This window comes from Saimiri boliviensis, chromosome 9 (assembly GCF_048565385.1).
Source record: "Saimiri boliviensis isolate mSaiBol1 chromosome 9, mSaiBol1.pri, whole genome shotgun sequence".
NCBI classification, from domain to species: domain Eukaryota; kingdom Metazoa; phylum Chordata; class Mammalia; order Primates; family Cebidae; genus Saimiri; species Saimiri boliviensis.
In genome coordinates this window covers 117,894,873-117,916,985 of record NC_133457.1, presented here as the reverse complement: position 1 = coordinate 117,916,985, position 22,113 = coordinate 117,894,873, and the positions used below count along the sequence as shown (strand labels likewise).

Genomic DNA, 22,113 nt, shown 5'->3' with positions numbered 1-22,113 from the left:
AAAGTAGCTGGGATTACAGGCACCTGCCACCACACCTGGCTAATTTTTGTATTTTTAGTAAAGATGGGGTTTCTCCATGTTGGTTAGGCTGGTCTGGAACTACAAACCTCAGGTGATCTACCTGCCTACCTCCCTCAACCTCCCAAAGTGCTGGGATAATAGGCATGAGCCACCATGCCCAGCCTATTTGAGCTCATCTTATTTGGCTTATAGAGAGCACACTCCCCAGGGCTGGGACTAGGGTAGTGGAAGTGAGGCACCTAGGACATAAAATTTAAGGACGCTTTCACTATCAGGGCTTTGTGAGTGCTGAGCCTTCATTGGCATGATCCTGAGAGTGACTGCATCCTTAAATCTTGCACTATAGGCACTTGACTTGCTTTATCCTAGGCAGGCCCTCATACTGCCCTTATTTTAAAAGCGTTAATTAAAATGAAATGAACGAGAGTTCAGAAGACAATGCACATAGTAGTACTCTTTCTTTATGTGGGCATCTTGTTGATAGGATACAAAACTTATCACACACTCAAATAGGTCTTCTAACCACAGCATTGCAAAGCCAGAAGTTAACCCATGGGTCATCTGGTCTACCACATTCAAAGCAGAAATCCACTCTAGCTTAAACATATGGACAACTCTTGCCCTGCTCGCTGCGTTTCATTCAGCCAATTATCTTCCTTATCATTGTCATTCTTCATCTTTAGCTATTGAGGGCAGGAAATTATGTACAAAAATCCAGAGATTTCTACACTTTTCCAGAGCAGGGATGGGCTCCCAAGCTTCACCAAAAGAGACTGTGTTTTCACCAAGCACCACAAAGCACCAAGGCTGAAGCTGGAATGGCACTTCTCCAATACCCTTACCAAAAATAACTTGAGCTTTGGCCTCGCTGCCTGCTGCTCACAGTGGGAGTGTCACAGAAACATATGCAGCCTTTCCTCTGGAGGGTGAGACGGTGCTCATGAAAATGACTTGGCTATCACCAACAAGGGAGGTTGTTTGCTCTACAGCCTGTTCTCCCTCTATCAGTCCCTAGCCAGCTAAAGAAGAATGACTTGGAAGATGACATCAAATCAGGTAGGAGAACCTGAAAACAATTCTGCTTCAGTTATTCATTGCTTCATTCCTTCCTTTCTGCATTCAGCAAACATGTATTGGGTATCTGCTATGAGCAAAGATTGTCTACAACAAACTTTGGCACACTCAAACATACACACACACCTACACGGATAAAAAAAGTTTCAGTCCCCATGGAGCTTGTAACTCAGAAAAAATAAACAAGTAAATAAATAATGTAAATGGCTATAGATGGTGGTGAAAAGGAGTCAGCAGTGTGCTTTGTAAGGAGTAACAAAGAATTCTACTTCAGATAAGAGAGAGCCAGGGAAGGCTTCTCTGAGGAGGTGATACATAAGTTAAGATAGGAAAGATGAGAAGAAGCTGTGGAAGATGTCAGGGAATGTGCATTCCAGCTGGAGAGAAGGGTGCTTGAAAAGGCCAGCTTGCAGGAAAAAGCATGGAAAGTTCAAGGGGCTTTGGGAAGGGTCCTGTGGCTTAAGCTCAGAGAAGGAGGGAGTGATGGGAAATGTAGTCCTAGAACCAGATAGGAAGGGGCAATGCATTTCTGGTCTTTGCAGGCCACAGCAAGGGACTGTATTTTATTTAAAAGATAGAAATCATGAAGTGGCATCTGATTTATGTTTTTTTAAGTATTAGCCTGTCTGATGAATAAAAATGAATTAGAAGGGATTGGACTGGAAATGGTGAGATCACATAAAAACCTACATCTAAAAGTCATTACTCAAATATCTTTAGAAAAAGAGAAATGGAACTGCTGATGAGAATGTGAATTTATATCCATTGACATGACTGTTTTGGAGCACAAGTAATAATATTTAATTTAAAAAAACAAAAAAAACTTTAATAATTGCCTATCCTTGGTCTTCAACAATATCATTTCTGGAAATGTATTCAAAGGCACACATATTTAGTTCTAAGAATGTCCACTGCAGTGTCGTTTATGATAAACAAATGAGAAAGTTGTTTGTCGTAGGTTTTGCTTTGGAGTTGTCCTAGGTTTTGCTGTAGGTAGCAGGTGGATGAACGTTTTGCTCTTTCTGTCAAGAAGCTTTTGTGAATCCATTAGAGATGGACCTGCTAGATGGTCCATCTGCAATTCCTTTGTCAGTATGGCCACTCTTTTACCTCCTCCACCTCCCAAATCCCAGTGCCCCACATAGATGTTGAATTCTGTTTGCACTTCTTGTGGTTCTCTTGGTGGCATCTATTCTGTTATAACCTCTAGTGGTTCCCTCTGTATGTTTAACCAGCCAGAGGAGAATCTCACTCACTGCTGCCCTTGTACATGAACGGTCAGCTCACTTCTACGGCAGCCACCATTCTTTGCTGCCATAGTCAGGGCAACTAGCCAATCCACAGCCTCCACCTTTAGACTCCTAAGGGGTGAGTCTGGCACTTGTCCCTGTGTCCTTAACACTTGAGGGGATGCACATCTGGCCTTCTGAGTGACTCTCTTGAAAACAGCTCCATTCCTTTAAGATAAAGGGCAAGCTCCCCTATCTATCCCTGTGGGAAAGAGAAGACCAGCTCTCTGCCAAGAAATCTTCCCTCTTTAATCTCTTTACCCGCAATGTCTTATTTAGGCTGGAGGTACATGATCAACTTATGCAGACAAAACAGTTTTGAACTACTATTTTTGGCAATTTCTGCACAGATGGTCCTGCACCTTGCTTTAGAATGTTTTCTAAATGTTTTTGCACCCCGGGCCTTTAAGACTCTACTGAAATGAAATCAACAGGAAGAGTCACATTTACCATTCTGTTACAAATCCAAATCACGGCCATTAAAACGAGCGGAAAGTATTTAACTTATTGGATCATTCAGCAGATATTACTCGAGCTACAATTTTAGCCAGGCATGCTGGCTACCTAGGTGTCAATAGCGTAGAGAGAAGGAGACCACACTCTCTGCCTTCATGGAGCTGGCTATCCACTGGGAGTGAGAGATATTATAAAAATAGATAAGGGTAAAATTATACATGAAGGAAAATTACAGGATATCATGTAATGGCGGAACAGGAAGACAGGACCTGACCCTTCTGGAAAGTGAGGAATGGAGCAGTGGGGAGCTGAGATGAGAAGGAAGAGGTGCTCTTATCTAGGCAAACATAGAGAAGGTGATGGGCCGCCATCAGCAATGGAGTGACATATGGCAGAGCAAGGTCAGGCTGACTGGAACTAGGAGAATAGCAAGATTCCTATGTTATAAATTATCTATACAATATGGTCCCATTTTTAAATAGTATAGTTTTTATGTAGAAAAAAATCTGAATATCTTGACATTAAATATTAGCAGCAGTTATTCATTATTGGCAGGAGTAGTGGATATTTTCGTTTTCTCCTGTGTGATTTCTTAAAAATAAGTTCCAAATGCAATTTCTAAGAACCAGAATGACTGTTTCTCTCTGCACAAGTGGGTCTCACGTCTTAAGTTTTACGACTAAGGACACAAAAACAAACAAACCCCTCTAGTGACCTTGATGGGGACACCATAAAGACTCTTATGATCATTAAACTCTCCCAGATATTTTCTGAGTTTCTTTTCTAGTGAAAAGAGCCCTCCTCTCTGTAGGCCGCTGGAAAACTGATCAAAAAAAAATCTAGGCCAACACACAAGAAAAAGACCAAAGAGAAGTAACTAGATAACATAGGGATTTGGCATTTCTGAGACCCTTTTTCAAAATGAAGAGTGCATCCAGTGGTTGCTGCAGGAAGATTAGAAGTCAATATTCCAGAGGACTCCTCAGGGCTGTTCTCCTGGTTCACAGAATGACTTTGGGCAAGCCATTAATTTCTCCCTGCTTCATAACCTGATCTGGAAAACAGAGATAAATGGGACCAGCCTTATTGGTACAGTCTGTTGAGGTCCCCAGATAAAATTGTGAAGAGGGCAAAGTCTTATGTTCAAAGTGCTCTGCCAATGTTAATTAAGCCTCACAGCACCCTCAAGCCCTGTAATATTATCCACATTTCACAGCTCAGGGACCTGAAGCAGAAAGACTAAATGACATGTCCAAAGACAGAAGAAGACTGCTTCAGTTTGGGGATTAGTATTCAGCAATATTGCTAGCTCCAGAATAAGCATTTTAACTGCATTTATACAATACCATTTAATTGTGTCTGGAATTTTTTCATTTTGAAAACGTAGTTTCTGTGACGTTGAATTATATGCAAGTAAAAAGCCAGACACATTTACAATGTAATGTGACAGCCCCATTTGCAATTTTAGGGACTCCTTTCCTAGACCGGTGACTATAATTAGCTAAACATGTCAATTCCACTCTTATCTCATTGGCCAGAACTTAGTCACATGACCTCATCTTCAGCGAGGCGGAAAAATGTAGGCTTTATGCAATACAGCCGTGTTTGGAAGTCTACTGCAAAAGAAGAAAGACTGCTGTGTGGGGAATGGATCTGAGAGAAACTGAGAAGAAGATGTAGTGATCAGTTAGGAAGCTACTGAGGGACAACCAGCAGCCCTAACCAAAATGCCCTGATCTTAACATGGCTAAAAACAAATTCACAATCCTTCCAACATGATTGCCAGTATTGCCAATTCTATCACTTTACATTTTTAGCTGAAAATAGCATGAAGCTCAGCCACCAGAATCTCAGATCAAAGGCATTTATTGCTGCCTTTTATTGAATTTAATGCCAACAATTTTAAGATGCACCTCCATTTTATCTACTGGTAAGAAAAATATACCAGTAACTTACCTTTTCATATCAATGAGCAATTATATTTTTGAACAAGCTCCATTGAGATATAACTGACATACAAAGTCTGCACATACATAAAATGTAAAATTCTGTAAGTTTTTCCATATATATATATACATACATATAAATGTATGTATATATATATATATGTATATATATATACACCTGTGAAATCACCACCATAATCAAGGAAATAAACATATCCATCACTCTTCCAAAGTTTCCTCATACCCCTTTTTAATCTCTTTCTCCATCTCACGAGATTCCAGTCCTCAAGCAACCACCAATCTGCTTTCTGTCACTATAAATCATTTTTGCATATTTTAGATTGTTATAGAAATAGAATTATACATGTGTATTCTGTTTTATCTGGCTCCTTTCAATCAGCATTATTATTTTGAGATGCATCCACATTGTTAAGAGTACCAAATAGCTCATTTTTGTTGTTGTTGAGTAGTATTCTGTTTTACAAAAACAGCACAATTTGCTCATCCTTCTACATACTAATGACGTTTTAGGTTGTTTCCAATTTTGTTTTGTTTTGTTTTGTTTTGTTTTTTGAGATGGAGTCTCACTCTGTCACCTGGGCTGGAGTGCAGTGGTGCGATCTCAGCTCACTGCAATTTCCATCTCCTGGGTTCAAGAGATTCTCCTGACTCAGCCTTCCAAGTAGCTGGGATTACAGGCACCTGCCTCTATGCCCAGGTACTTTTTTGTACTTTTAGTAGAGGTAGGGCTTCACCATGTTGGCCAGGCTGGTCTTGAACTCCTGACCTCATGATTTGCCCGCCTCAGGTTTCCAAAGTCCTGGGATTACAGGCATGAGCCACCATGCCCAGCCAAGTTGTTTCCAATTTTAGGCTACTGTAAATAAAGCTGCTGTGAGCATTCATGTACTAGTGTTTGTACAGATGCAAGCTTTCTCTTCTCGCGGGCAAATACCTCCATGTGGAATGACTGGGTCACATGGTAGTTGGTGCCTTTCAAGGCACTTGTCCATTATTTTCAGATGCATCCATGACATATCAATGATGAAATTAAATGAATCAGTAACAAAAAGATATATGGGAAATCCTCAAACCAAATAATATACTTTTAGTAACTTATGGGTCAGAGAAGAATTCAAAATAAAAAATACACTTTATGTAAGTGCAGATTATTGTATGTCAATTATACCTCAATGAAACTTGTCCAAAAAGCATAATTGCTCATTGATACAAAAAGGTAAGTTAGTGGTATTTTTTCCTTATCAGTGGATAAAATGGAGGCACATCTTCAAATTGTATTTAGAACCAATGTATTAGCATAAATTGGTGCTAGACACTATCTTATCCTTTTATATCTGTAGAATGATTCCAGCTGTCTCATTCTTGATATTGGTAATTTGGTTCTTCTCTCTTTTTCTCTGAACTGCCTGCCTAGAGGTTTATCAATTTTATCTTCTCCAAGAACCATCTTTTGGTTCCATAGATTTACTCGATTGGTTTTCTTTTTCCTATTTTGGTGATTTTCATTCTGATTTTTACTTCCTTTCTTCTGCTTGCCTTTTGTGTAATTTGCTCTTTTTTTGCAGCTTCTTAACATAGAAGTTGAGGTCACTAGAGACTTCTCTTCTAATACTGGCACATAGCGCTAAAAAGTTTTCACTAATTACTGTTTTAGTGGTAATCAACAAATTTTCATATATTGTATTTCCATATGTTAAGTGCAAAATATTTTCTATTTTTTATTTTGAATTCTTCTTTGACCCGTAAGTTACTAAAAGTATATTATTTGGTTTGAGGATTTTCCACATACCTTTCTGTTGTCGATTCATTTAATTTCATCATTGCCAAAGAAGATATTTTGTACATTTGAGTTCTTTATTGAGACTTTCTTATGATCCAGAATATTATCACTCTGATAAGTATTGTATATGAGTTTGAAAGAAATGTATATTCTACTGTAATTGGGGGCAGGGTTCTATAAATATCAGATCAAGTTGATGATTTTCTATCTCCTTGCTCTGTCAGTTATTGAGAGAGGCCTGTTGAACTTGCTGATTGTAAGTGTGCAATTGTCTATTTCTTCTTGCTATTTTTGCTTCATGTGTTTTGAAGGGCTGTTATAAGGTACATAAACATTCAAAATTATATGTCCTCGTGATGGTCTTCTTTATTACTATTTCTGCTAATAGTCTCTGGTCTGAAATATTTATTGAGTATTAACATAGTCACCTAATCTTCTTTTAACTAGAGTTAGCCTGTATATCCTTGTCCATATTTTTTCATGTATTTGTACCTTTTCATTTTATGTGGTTTTGTGGTTGATTTTTGCAGGCATCATATAGTTGGGTCTTCCATTTTTATACTATCTGACAATCTCTTTCTTTTGAGACACTTATACCATTATAATTTAATGTAATTATTGCTATGTTTAACTGTAAGTCTACCATCTTGCTATTTGTTTTCTGTTTGCTCCATCTATTCTTCTTTCTCCCTTTTGTTTGGGGGGAGGGCGGGGGTTAGAGAAACGTTGCATTTAATGATAAAGCTTAGCACACCCCAGCACCCATGGCATGGAGTCGCAGCAGCAGGGACAGGAAGGTGACCCCCATGGAGCCTCACATGGCAAAGAGGATGAGGAAGGCAACCATCAAACAGAAGAGCCCCATGGCTTCAGACAGGGCAAAGCCCAGAATGGCATAGCAGAAGAGCTGCTGCTTGAGAGAAGGGTTCCTGCCATAGCCAATGATGAAGCTGCCAAACACCATTCCACTGCCAGTCCCTGAACCAGCCACACCAACTACGGCTGCCTCAGCACCAATAAACTTGGCCGCTGTGTCAATGTCCCAGGAGACAACACTGGTGTGGAACTCCCGTCGGGACATCTGGAGTGGGGAGCTGCTGCAGAAAGGCTGTTCAGATGAATTCTCGGGACTATTTAGGAAGGAGGCAGACACAGGCCTGATAAAGCCCCTGGTACAACGGTGGATCAGACCTGGAGCAATGAGTGATGCCCTGGTGGTCTGCATTGTTCCAGCCTCCCAGCTTTAGCCCTTGGTCTCAGTGCTCCTTTTTTCTCCCTTTTTCTTTGTCTTCTTTTTAAACGTTATTTTTTTATTATTCGTTTTTATTTCCTTAGTTTGTTTATCAGCAATAAATATTTGCTTGTCATTTTAGGGTTGGCATCTCTTCTTTTAGCTGAAAATACATATGTCCCCAGAAGCCCTCCAACACATGCCCCTTACATACTTTGTAGCCATGTGACTACAACAGAAGATGGAGAAATAACTATCTTGCTGTTTTTAGCGTCTACAATGAAAAAAAAAAAAGATTATTGGCATTGAGAACATTAAGAAAAATGGCATTTTCTTAGTGACATCTTAAGATGGCAGCCTCATCTAAATTCATGACTTCTACAAGCTTCTATCCACCTCTATAATCCAGAAAACCCTGGAGGCATCTCATACTTGCCTATTTTTCAACCATTACTTTTGTTCCTCAAATACTCTTTAGATACTTCCAATTCTCCATATTTCTGCTTCCCTAGACCATGATACTACCATCTCTTGGCTGGACTAACAATTTACTTACTCTTTATTAATACGACATATATTCAGTCCATTCTTCATGGTGCTGCCAGTGATCTTTTCAAACAATAAGCCTCATTACTTCCCCACGCTGTTTAAAACATGCAGTGCCTCAGACATATATTCATAGCATGGAACACAAGACTTCTCCCTAGTCCTTCCAGGACATCTCTCTCTTCTCAGACACGCTCTTTCCTTTCTCTGTGTGGCCTTTCCATAATTCCTCATCATCATCATTGCCCTTTAGCACAATAAGATCATGATAGCCATGCAGTTGCCTTTAGGAGAATCTTTGGTGACATCCTCCAGCTGCCACATCTTTGAATCCATGTGCTTGTTCACATCAGTCAACTCTTTCTGCAGGGTTCTTTCAGCCAAAGATAGAGTATGGCAGGATTACCAAAATCACGTCATTTCTGCTCAGTTCAGACCCTCTCTAATGAACAACTTTGACTCAAGGACTTCCTTTGACCAGAGACTTTCTGGATGCTCTGTTGAGGTCCGAAGGCTCTTCCTACCTAATCCTTCCTTCCCTCTCTCCCTTCACAGATCAGATCAGTATCTTGGTCTGAAGCCCTTCCTTGTCTACTCCTACTTGCTACCTAGGATGGTTAATTTTATGTGTCAACTTGACTGGGTTTCAAGGTGCCCAGACATTTGGTTGAACATCATCTTGAGTGTGTCTGCGACTGCATTAGTTTATTATCACACTGTTGATAAAGACATACCCAAAACTGGGCACAAAAAGAGGTTTAATTGGACTTAAAGTTCCAAATGGCTGGGGAGGCCTCAGAATTGTGGCAGGAAGTGAAAGGCACTTCTTACATGGCAGTGGCAAGAGAAAAATGAGGAAGAGGCAGAAACAGAAACCCCTGATAAACCCATCAGATCTCATGAGACTTATTCACTATCATGAGAATAGCATGAGAAACACTGGCCCCCATGATTCAATTACCTCCCCCTGGGTCCCTCCCACAACATATGGGAATTCTGGGAGAAACAATTCAAGTTGAGATTTGGGTGGGGACATGGCCAAACCATATCGGTGATGGTGTCTCTGAATGAGAACAACACCTAAACAGTGTTGATTGCCCTCCTTAATATGAGTGGGCCTTGTCTGGTCAGTGGAAGGCTTGAATGGAACAAAAAGCCAGGGTGAGAGGGAACTTCTCCTGCCTTCCTGCTGAGCCGGGACACTGGCTTCTTTTTTTCCTGCCTTCAGACTCTTCCTGGTTTGCAAGTCTGCTGGAGCTACACTGTCAGCTCTCCTGGATCTCCAGCTTGCCAACTGCAGTGTTTAGGTCTTGTCATTGCCTGTAAACATATAAGCCAATTCCTTCCTAGAAAAATAAACATAGAAATATATATCCTACTGGCTTTGTTCCTCTGAGGAATCCCGATTAATGCATCCCCTGCCTTCACAGGTGTTTTCTCCAAATAGGTCCCTCACATGTTGAGTCCCATCTTGGCTTTTCCTTCTCACAAGACCCAAACTGCTGCCAGGACATTTAAAAATGCTATTTCCTATGAATGCAAAACTCTTTCCACTCTTCCCCCTCAAACCCCTATTTGCCTTTCACATCCCAGCCCTATTCTCTTTTCGTTATAGATGATCTTTCCAACCTCCTGACAAGATCAACATTTTCAACTCAATGCTGCCGTATCACTATGCACTTCTTTACAGCCCTTAGCACAAGTGTGATTCCACAACGATTTAAGTGACTTTGTAATGAATGGCTCTTTCTCATTAAACTCTACATCATGTTTCTTACTGTTTATTTATTGTTTTTGCTGTGTTTTTAGCTAACCATTTTGTGCCTATGCCCTGAGTTCTGGCACATAAGGTGCTCAATAAATATTTAGTGAGTCAATAAATATTATTTTGTGCCTGGGTCTTTGTTTTAGAATAAATTTTGGGATATGGAGTTTTGGGGTCAAAAGGCAAGAGAAAATCTTTTATTTAATGTTTTCTTCATGGCACAATCTTTCTTCCTTGGTTTTAACTTTCTAATGTTTTAGACAAAATTTACATACAATAAAATGCAAGACAATTATATCTGCAACAGACAAGTTGTGACGAGCATATACCCATGTAGCCAACACCTCAATCAATATGTAGAATCTTTCCATGAACTCAAAAATTTTCCCCATGTGCATTTCTAGTCACCATCCCTCTCATCCCAGGAGCAAACTGCTGTTTTAATTTCTACCACTACCAACTGTCCATTCTAGAACTTCATAGAACTGAAATCAATATAAATGAAATGCAGTATAAATGAACAGTAGTTACTCTTTTTTTGCTTCTTTTTATCAGCATAATGTTTTTGAGAATCATCTATGTTATTTTGTATATCAGTTATCTAATTCTCTGTGATTGTTCTATGGTGTTCCATTGTATGCAGACACCATAATTGTTTATACACTCTCTCATTGATTACATTTGATTGTTTCCAGTTTTTAGCCACTGAGAATAAAACTTCTGTGAAAAATTTTAGGCCATCCTTTATATGAATGTTTTTTCATTTCTCTTGAGTAAATTCCTAAGGAAAGAATTGCTGGATCATAAGGTTTATGTTTAACTTGCACGAAACTGTCAAACAGCTTTTCAAAGTGGTTAGCAATTACAAGAGGTTCAGTTACTCGTATCCTTACTAGCATTTGGTATTTTCAGTCATTTAAAATTATATCCATTCTAATAGCAGTAAAATATACTTCATCCTGGTTTTAATATTTATTTTTCTGATGCTTAAGGATATAAAGCACATTTTTATGTGCTTATCATGTAACAGCTCAATGAGTTATTCTTGCTACTGCCCGGATATAACCAATTTATCAAGACAGGGGAACTGCAATAGAGAAATAACTAGATTATTGACATTGAGGCAGAGCTAGCTGAGTGGGAGACTGGAGTTTTATTACTCAAATCATTCCCCTTGAAAATTTGGAAACTGGGATTTTTTTAAGGATAATTTGGTGGGTGGGCACCAGGGAGAGGGGAGTGCTGATTGTTGGGTTGGAGATGAAATTTTAGGGGAAGTAGGTTCTTCTTGCTGTCTTCTGTGCCTGGGTGGGATCACAGAACTGGTTGAGCCAGATTACCAGTCTGGGTGGTGCCAGTTGGTACATCATAATGTGGAGTCTGAAAAAAATATCCTGAGTACCAATTTTTGGTTTTACAATAGTGATGTTATCCCTAGGAGAAATTGGAAAGGTCTACAATCTTGTGACCTGCAGCTGCATGACTCCTAACCCATAATTTCTAATCCTGTGACTAATGTCCCCAGGCAAGAAGGGGATTTGTTTGGGGAAAGGCTGTTATCATCTTTGTTTCAAAGTTAAACTATAGACTAAGTTCATCCCAAACTTAGCTTAGCTTACACTCAGGAATAAACAATGGTAGTGTGGAGATTGAAGGCAAGGTCAGATCTCTTTTACTGCTATAATTTTCTCACTGTTACAATTTTTGCAAAGGCAATTTTGGTCAGACATTCCAAACCACAATCTCTCCATGAAGACACAGACCACGCTGACCTGCAGAATGTTTCACAAAGTTTGCATTCAGTAGTTGCGTTTAGTGCATGATGTTATTACAATTTTCTAATTTTGGAAGATAGCTATTGTCCTAGCTACTCTAGAGGCTGAGGTAAAAGAATTGCTTGAACCTGGGTAGTTGAGTGAGCTTTAATCACAGAATCGCAACCGGCTTGGGCAACAGAGTGAGACCCTGTCTCTAAAAATATATAAAAGGAAGACCCCAGAATTAACAAAAATCAATGTTTTGTCATACTGTATTTATTTCAGATTATTTTTGATTTAAATAAAACAGAACAAATAAGGTTAAAATCACCCCATATTTCTCCCCAGTACGTTTCTTGCCTTCTCAAGTAGAAATTGTGATGATGACTTCATGTGTATCTTTTCAATCCAATTTATGAATGAAAATATATGGTGAATTATTTATGCATTTAAAAAATCATGTATTTCTATACCTATTTGACTACAACCTACCTTTTACCCCTCCATTCTGTGGAGACCTGCACAGATTGACTATAGGGAGATCTGGTTCATTAAACTGCTGAATCATAGCTCATTGTATGACAATAACACGTTTTATTTCTGCTTTCTTCATTGATAGACTTTTAAATTACTTCCATTTTATCCCTATTACAAGCAATAGGCCTTAAATTGTTATGCCTAAAATATGGAATAAGATCATCACTGCAATAATATCTTTCTAAAAAATATCTAAACCACTGGCAGTCATTGACACTCAGTATCAGAATTCTCAAAAATATAGGTGCTCATGGGCTTTTCTAAATGAAATCAAATACTCGATAGACCTTCTAAGACACTAGTGCAATAAAAGAGTCTATTTTGCAGAAACTCTACAGGGAGAATAAAAACTAAACTAATATATTTTAAATATTTCTTTGATTTCCCCTGTAAGCTTCACATTTTAACTCTCACATCAGTCTATTTAAGTAACTGCAAACATATAACCATGACCAAAAGAAGCAAGAATGTGTAGGACTAGTATTTTGATGGAATGAAAGCTAACATTTGGCCTTCCTTTTGGAGTGGCCTCAACAAGATCATATTCCATTTGCACACAGAAAGAAATCCACACTCCTCTCATGGCCTACAAGGGCACATAAGCCTGGGTCTTTATCCACCTTCCACCTCCCTGACATCATATCCTTCCTCTTGCCCCTGGTATTACCTTTCTTTCCATTCCTGAAATACACCAAACTCACTCCCACTTCAGCATCTTAGCATCTGCTTGTTCCCCTCTTTTGCATATTCTTCTTACATGTTTTCACATGGCTGCCTCCTTTTCATTTAGATCTCAGCTTGCATCATCTCAGAGAAGCCTTTCTAGACCTCTGAATCCAAAGTAGCACCCTCCCTCCAACCAAGTCACTCACCTTTATAAAACTTTTATTTTTTTCAAAACATCTATCATGAATTGAAATTATCTTGTTTAATGATATATTAATATGTCTCCTGTCTGTTCTCCACCTGCCCATTAGACTAAGCATGAGCAGGGACCTTTCCAACTTGTGCATTGGAGAGCCTCAGTTCCTAGGACTACCCCTGGAATTACTGAATGAATGCATGGATGGATGGATGAATAAATGAAAGGAATTAAAGCAATACAGACAGTTCTTGGAGTCTATTATTTGATAGTCTGTGTGCCCTGAGATGTTGAATGAATAATAGAAACCTAAAATAATATCTATGTCATTATCATCTCACTACTTTTTTTTTTTTTTGAGATGGAGTTCTGCTCCTGTCACCCAGGCTGGAATATAGTGGCATGATCTCAATTCATTGCAGTCTCCACCTCTTGGGTTCAAACAATTCTCCTGCCTCAGCCTCCTGAACAGCTGGAATTACAGGCATGTACCACCTCTCCCAGATAATATTTGCATTTTTAGTAGAGATGGGGTTTCACTATGTTGGCCAGGCTGGTCTCAAACTCCTGACCTCAAATGATCCACCCACCTTGGCCTCCCAAAGTGCTGGGATTACAGGCATGACCCACCATGCCTGGCTATCATCTCACTTCTATCTTCCTCCAGCACAAGCCATTTATGTAAATAAAGATTCTTCCTCATTGCATTGCTTTACACTTATGTAGTTAAATGCCAGTGTTAGTGTTCAAGATAGAACTATTTCTATAAACGCATTGTATAATGGATGAAGAAATAAATCCAAACAAATAAGCAAAAACAACCAGCAACTATGGTTTGAGGAGTCAAACATTTTTCTGGAATTCCTGTGCCACCACTTCCTGTGTCTCCGAATCAGTGGTTTTACTGGGGACAATTTTGCCACTCAGAAGACAGTCATTGGGAGATATTGTGGTTGTCATTACTGTGGAGGGAGGGGAGCTACTTGCATCTCGTGGATAGAGGCCAGTGATAAAATTAAAACTTCAGCCAAATTAAATTTAAAGTTTAATCGAGCAATGAAGATTTGCAAATTGGGCAGCCTCCCGAGTTAGTTTGCTCACAGACTCCAGCGCAGCCATGCTACGGATTTATGGACAGAAAAAGGAAAGTGATGGGCAGAAGATGGAAGTGAGGTAACCAATCCAGAAACAAGTGGATGAGTTACAGATTGGTGTTTTGCCTTATCTGAACACAGTTCAAACAGTTGGCTACATCTGATTGGCCAAAACTTGGTGACTGGCACAAGCGTAGGCTATGTCTGTTTATATCTGAACTTGTTCTAGGTCACTGTGTACAGAAAAACCTTTAGGCATAACTTAAAATATGTAAGGAGGCAGCTTTAGGCTAAACTTGATTTAACACCAGAGATGCTACTAAACATCCAGTAATGTACAGGGCAGCCCCATCAAAGAATTATCTGACACCAAATGTCAATAGTGCTGGGGTTGGGAAATCCTGTTCTAAACAAATTACTACCTTCTCATCTGTAAAAGGTGAACAGATATTGTTAGTCATGTAAGATTAATGTGGAGATTAGTAAAAATGTGCTTAAGGCACCAAGACCTGGACCTTGAGCATGAAAAGTCTGCAAATAAACATTGCTTTTGTCATGAGCATTGCATATGATACAGATAATCACTTTTGTATCTCACTGGCGTGTGGCTGCTTCTAGGGAAGGAGTATTTCTTTATTTATCCTTGAATTTTCAGTCCCTGACAGAGGGCCTGGCACTTAGCAGATATTTAATAAGTATTGCCTGAATTAACTTAAATATTTTTTGTTTCAAACACCTTATACTTTCCTCTCATTTTATTTCTGTCTCTAAAAATTAGTTTGACCGCTATATGCTCAAATTTCTTAATTTTTATTATTATCTATCTTGATGACCTCTTAAATCAAGGATTGAATTATGAGACATGGAAATTAATGATCTATCTCTGTGATCATCTTCTACCTTCTTCTCTGTGGCTTTCTAGATGTAGTACACTGACTTTCTTGCTATGTCCTCACCAGCCAAACTGGATCTTTGCAATCCCGCTAGACAGGTGTTCTCCATGGGAGAGTAACATAAGATTTTAATGTTCATTTCTCTGGAGACCATAGGGGTTGAGCATTGTCATTTATATACTTTCTAATTATGTTTTATATTCCATGGGAATGTCTTTTGCCCCTTTTTCTATTTATTTATTTTTTGTTATTTATAGGAATATTTCATTAATATACTATACATAAAATTTTTTTATCACTTGTGTTACAAAAGTCAGCAAGGCATGGGTCACTCATACCTGTAATCCCAGCACTTTGGGAGGCCAAGGCAGGTAGATCACTTGAGTCCAAGGGTTCGAGACCAGCCTGGGCAACATGCTGAAACCCCATCTCTACTAAAAATACAAAAATTAGCGCAGCATGGTGGCAGGCACCTTTCATCCCAGCTACTTGGGAGGCTGGGGCAGGAGAATTGCTTGAACCTGGGAGGCGGAGGTTGCAGTGAGCAGAGATCAAATCACTTCACTCCAGCCTGGGTGCCAGAGCAAGACCCTGTCTCAAAAAAAAAAAAAAAAAAGTGTTACAAAAATCTTTTTTTTCTTTGCGATGTCTTTCAATGAACAGGCTTTAATTTTTATTGAAATTACACTTACCAATCATTTCTTTCATAGTCATTTTTGAACCTCGTTTAATACATTCTTTAGTATCCTAACGTTATAAAAATATTATCCTATATTCTTCTTCCATAATTAAAGATTTTTCTTCAGATGTAAGTGTTTAATTCATTGGAAATTTTTGTTTCATTGGGAAAGAGAGGTACCATGGAAGATCAAAATCCAATTTTATTTATTTCCACGTGGAAACCACTGGTAGCAGCAACCTTTCCGTATTTATCTACAATGTTTCATTGGTCATAGATCAAGTTTCCACACACGGATCTGTTTGGGGACATTCAGTTTTATTCCCACTTACTTTGTGACCATGCTGTCTATGGTTAAAGAAAACTAAATATGGCCTAAGAAGGACTCTGTACTTCTATATGTGAGTCCTTGTGGATGAACTGCAGCCCAACTTAATAGGTAGACAAGACTGAAAACCTGATTGAGGAGTAGGTGCCTGTAATAATGGCTGAGGCCTGGCCATTGCCAGCAGCCATGCTTCAGCTACCATACACTGCGGAGCATTCAAACTGTGTTCAAATGAGGCAAATAAAGAAAGAAATACATATATAAACAAGCTGTAACCAATCCAGTTGTTTCAGTACCTCACTTCTAATTTCTGTATGCCACTTCCTTTTTTTTTTTTTTTTTTTTTTTTTCTTAATTTTGTCTGTAAATTGTCTTCCACCATGTGGCTACCCTGGAGTCTCTCTGAATCTGCTGTGATTCTGGGGGCTACCCAGTTTGTGAATTGTTCATTGTGCTATTAAACTCCTTTAAATTTAATTCGGTTGAAGTTTTTCTTTTCACACTGTGGTAGGAGCTAAGAGAAAACTTCCCCTTTACCCTCTGACAGTCTGTTGAAAAATCAACTCACTAAAGGCAGATTAATAAGTGAAAAGGTATACATATGTATTAATGTGCACACAGGCGAGAACCACAGAGTGAATACCCCAACTTTCGCATGGGGTACAATGTATAAACCATCTTGAGATTACAGAAAGAATCAGGGCTCAGAGCATGGCCAAAAACAGGTTATGCTGGTTTATTAGTCTGTTTTCACACTCCTGATAAAGACATACCCAAGACTGGGTAATTTATTTAAAAAAAAAGAGAAGAGGTTTAGTGGACTCACAGTTTCACGTGGCTGGGGAGGCCTCATGATCATGGCAGAAGGTGAAAGGCATGTCCTACATGGCGGTAAACAAGAGAGACTGAGAACCAAGCAGAAGGGATTTCCCTTTATTAAAACCATGATCTCATGAGACTTATTCACTACCACAAGAACAGTATGGGGGAAACCATCCCCTGCAATAAAATTAACTCCCACCAGGTCTCTCCCCCAACATGTGGGAACTATGGGAGCTACAATTCAAGATGAGATTTGTGTAGGGACACAGCCAAACCATATCAGCTGGTAAACCAGATTAGAGTGGCAAGACAGGTCATGGGAGGCAAAGAAGAGGAGTCGTGGCTAGCAAAGGCTGTTCAGTTGTATAAATGGAACCAAACATGTAGCAGGGTAACTGTTTCTTCTTTAAAGGTGTCAGACTCTCAGTTAATCTTCCCTAGATCAGCACAAGGGAAGGGCTGGCTGCCTCAATGCACATTCTCTACCGATGCAAATCTCCCTGACAGAAGACAGTTTTGCAGGTTGCTTCTGTGTGCTGGCCCCCTGAACAGCCATTTCAAAAGATATACATTTTAAAGTAAAGTATTTTGATTTCCTTCAGTATCGTTTTTCCTCCTTCATTCTAGTCTTTTCTTTCTCACTGTTTGCTTGTGTATGTAGGCTCTCTTCCTTTTTCTATACCTTAAATGCTGGTGTGCTTTGGGGTTTGGTGAAAGTGCTCTTAAATTTTCTCATTCCACACACATTCTCTAGGATTCCATTGCCTTATATAGGCATGGGCTTCCCAAATACATTTCTGAACTGTGATTTATGCCAAAGATAAACAAAGCTGAAGACTAAAGCAATAAGGACACATTTTAATAAATAATAGATGACTGCAATCAGAAAGAGGGTCCAGTGTGGACTGAACTCAACTTTGATTTGTGTGGAGCTGACTAGACATTTTAAAGGCAGAATGGAGAGTAGAGAGGGCAGGTGGGGGCGGCTACGGCAGGGTAAGGGAAGTGAAAATGACAGCGAGTTGAGTGTAAATGCAATTTGGCCAGCTGAGTCTGTTAGCTGCCCATTGAGGAAGTTAAGATTCTGTCCTCCCACAAAGCTTGGGAGGCAGAGGTCCCATCCATCCTGATGATTACATTTTCAAAGGAATGGCTTTCAGGTCTTTGAAAAAGACACCCCTAAACTGAAGAGATACACATACATGTCAAAGGGATGGAGAACGGATTCACAGTTGTAAGTCTTTGAAGTAACTGCTCTAAGTAAGAAAGTCAGGTGCCTATGTCAGGTGTTGGGTAGGACAGATGGTAAACGTTTCTGGTGGCTTGGAGGTTTCCTAGGCAGGCACTTTAAGAAGGTGTCAGGTCATGGTTGGAGTACCACCTTGAGCTGTTAGGAAGGATGCTAGTGTTGGTTTAGGTCTTTTTTTTTTTTGAGACGGAGTTTCGCTCTTGTTACCCAGGCTGGAATGCAGTGGCACGATCTCTGCTCACCGTAACCTCCAGCTCCTGGGTTCAAGCAATTCTCCTGCCTCAGCCTCCTGAGTAGCTGGGACTACAGGCGTGCGCCACCACGTCCAGCTAATTTTTTGTATTTTTAGTAGAGAAGGGATTTCACCATGTTGACCAGGATGGTCTCGATCTCTTGACCTCGTGATCCACCTGCCTTGGCCTCCAAAGTGCTCAGATTACAAGTGGTTTAGGTCTCTTAAGGGGGGCGGAAGGGTGGATGAGAGGGTTTGTGCTGTTTTTATAGGCCAAGTTTGAGGCCTGGTAGAGAAGAGGGCTCAGAGCGTCAGTGGTGGCAAATCCTGCACGTCTGCAGCAACCTCACTTCTTGCTTCCTCAGAAGAAGGAATTCGACCAAGGGGCATAGGCAGAGTGAGAGACTGAAGCAAGTTTTAGAGCAGGAGTGAAAGTGTATTAAAATTTTCAGGGCAGGAATGAAAGGAAGTAAAGTATACTTGGAAGAGGCCCAAGCAGGTGACTTGAGAGAGTCAAGTGTACTGTTTGACCTTTAACGTGGGGTTTTATATACTGTATTGGCACCCTTCTGGGGTCTTGAGTTACTTCTCCCCTTGGGGTAGGCTGTCCGCATGCGCGGGGGCCTGCCAGCACCTGGGAGGGGCCCCATACACAGTGTGTTTACTGAAACTGCACGTGCGCACTTGAGGCATTTGTCCCTTACCAGTTGAGCATTCCCATGTGGTTATAGACCACTCAGACTCACCAATTCTGCCACTTAGTGTGCGTGGTTGAGCCTATTTGCCCAACTCCTGAGATCTTATCAGGAGACTAATCACCAGTTTCAGGTTTTTCTATCCACTGGGAGACTGTCTTTCCCTGGCTCTGGCTTTAAGCAATTATTATTTCGGAGAGACAGCTTAACAACTAACTGCCTGACCATCACCTGATGGTCACCTGCCATACCTGGTTAGCATGGAGGGGGCCTCTGCTGCCCTGCTCATGTCTGCCTAACTATTTACTGTAACAAGAGGATCCTGGCTAGAGTTCGGTCAAAGAGTCAATCTTTGCCACCTCTGTCTCGGGTTCCACAACCATATTTATGGTAATAGCAGCCCACGCATGGTGAGTACATACTGTGTGCTGAGCATGACCCAGAAGTCTGCCATGCACTTACTCACCAAATCCTTCCAGTAGTCCAGGTGGCAGGCAGGCACCACCATTATCGTTTGTGGTCGCCAAGGAGAATGTCGTGGCACAGACAGGTTAACGTCTCACAGCCCTTGCGTGGAGAAAGAAGGCAGGTCACGACATGGAACCTTGTGGAGTGTACACCCCGGACCAGAAAGCTCTGCCGATATCCACAGCTCTGTCTCCATGCCCCTTTGCCCTCTCAAACTCCACTCAGATATTCCAATATAAATGACTGTTAATGAGGGTTTTCAGTGTCCTGAGAGGGATTGAGTGTGCATTCTCACGTATATATCCACATATGTGTTTGCGTGTTTAAAATAATATCCAGAAGTCTGCTTCCTTTCATTTATTTTTGGTAATATTCAACTTAGGGAATTTACAAATTTAAAAACCTTGTGACGAAAGAAAAAAATAAGAGCAACTCGAGTGAAAGATAGAGGGAAACTTTCTGTACTATCTTTGCAACTTTCTGCAAATCTGAATTTCCAAATAAAGTTTTTTGTTTTAATTGGTTGTTCCTTTTAACTTCAACTTCTAAAAAACAATAGTATTGCATTTATTGGTTCTTCCAAACCTGCCTATCACTTCTAGGGAGTCTTGGAAGGATGATTGCTTTCATTTCCAAACTTAATTCAATACCTTAAAAGATTTTAAACTGTATTTATAAATGGAATCTATTCAGTTTCCTTCTTAAGTACAACTGTCTACCTTAGCATATAACATCTTCCCTAATACAAATAATTTATATCTATTTAAAATGGGTAAATATGTAAGCCTAAATATTTCTTAAATAGCTCAATGCTTAGTACCATTCCAATTTAGTCAGAAGCCTAAATCAATTATTCACATACCTTTTTGTGTATGTGTGTGGAGTTAAAAAATCCTTCACTCAAATTGACTAAATTCTTTAAATGTTACAAGTAGATTTTAAAAGCCTAAATGGGTAACAAAATGATAATTCTGTAATTTTGATTCTACTATGCCTATCTATACCCTAAATCTATAATTCTAAATCTTCCTGGATTCCACAAAGCATACCCTGTAAGTACCAGCCGAGTTCACACAAGGCATGAGGCCTCCTGCTTCAGAAGTTCCTGCCATCACCAATTACTGAAACAAAACAATGATTACTATTATTCCCATTAGCTTGACAGGTGGTCTGCTTCTCAGGCTAGAGGTTCCTAAGGCCCAGGGTGCTGGCTGATTCTTATCAGCAACTTTCCTGGTGTCACTGGGCCCCATTTTGGAGTTTCCATGTCACGGACCCCACAGAGGAGCCAAAGGGATGCTCTTCCAGGTTGCTCAGATTCGATTTACATTTAATGTCCTCATCCTTCTGTTGCATTTCAGAAGTCTGCACCTCCCACTCAGCTTGCAGTCTGATTGGAATTTGCATTTCTCTGATCCTTGTGTTGGGGCTCAGAACAGGATATCCCAAAATACGGCACCTTGGCATTCTGTGTATTTTAAGCTGAAGGAAATTGAGAACGCCACAGAAGCAGGAAGGTCACTCTCTGACTTTCTCCCACTTTTCTCCCCCAAGGTCCTAAAAAGAATCCTCTGACCTACTTCTTCTGAAAGTAGAACAGAAGATCCTCACTCCAGAGAGGTCCTGCCCTATACCAGGAAAGAAGGAGTGGCACAGAGAGAGGCCAAGAGGAATCCCAACCATCGGGGCTTGCTAAATTCCCCGAGTTTATTTCCATTAGATTCCACCCGCTTTGGTCCAAACACACGTCTCCAAAACTGCCACTTTTCCTCCAAGTACAGTTTCCTTTGTTTCTCTGGATCTTCCTTTCTGAAGTCTCTTGTATCATGTAAACTTCTATTAAAGTAATTTGTTATGCTTGTCTCTTGTTTGTCTGTCTTTGGCTACAGGAGGGTCGGCCATGAACCTCACAGTAGATGAGGAACGATAATGCATTTCTGCCCCTGTGCTGGCGATCTGTAACTGTTTGCTATCTGGGTCTAAACACCAGTGTATTTGTCATGAACCCTGAATTCTTGCACATGCTTTCTCCCCTTGAACCATACAATTCTCACTGATGTTCAGAATGGCATCCTTTTTAACTTGGCTTCCTCACATTCGATTTGGGAGGCCATCTTCTGGTATCTTCTAATCCTCCTCCAAACTTACCTTTTCCTTTTCTCTCCAAATTTACTCAGCTATTCTCCACCCACTTCTTAAGTCATTCACTCAATAATTAACATCTCTTAGTGCTTTAGACCCAAACCACATACTTTTTTTTTTTTTTTTTTTGAGACAGGGTCTTGTTCTATTACCCAGGCTGGAGTGCAGTGATGTAATCACAGCTCACTGAAGCCTGGCCTCCCAAAGGGCTGGGATTACAGGTGGG

General features: G+C 40.1%; 1 long non-coding RNA gene and 1 pseudogene across 1 annotated transcript; one reads left to right on the top strand and one right to left on the bottom strand.

Annotated features, from left to right (window-relative positions):
• The first annotated feature begins 923 nt into the window (after positions 1–923).
• LOC120367908 (uncharacterized) lies at positions 924–21,608 on the top strand. Its single transcript, XR_005582161.1, has 2 exons — positions 924–1,077; positions 21,300–21,608. It is a non-coding gene; the product is annotated as an uncharacterized LOC120367908 (long non-coding RNA).
• Positions 7,402–7,812, bottom strand: LOC101029049 (ATP synthase F(0) complex subunit C1, mitochondrial pseudogene; annotated as a pseudogene).
• Positions 21,609–22,113: the final 505 nt, after the last annotated feature.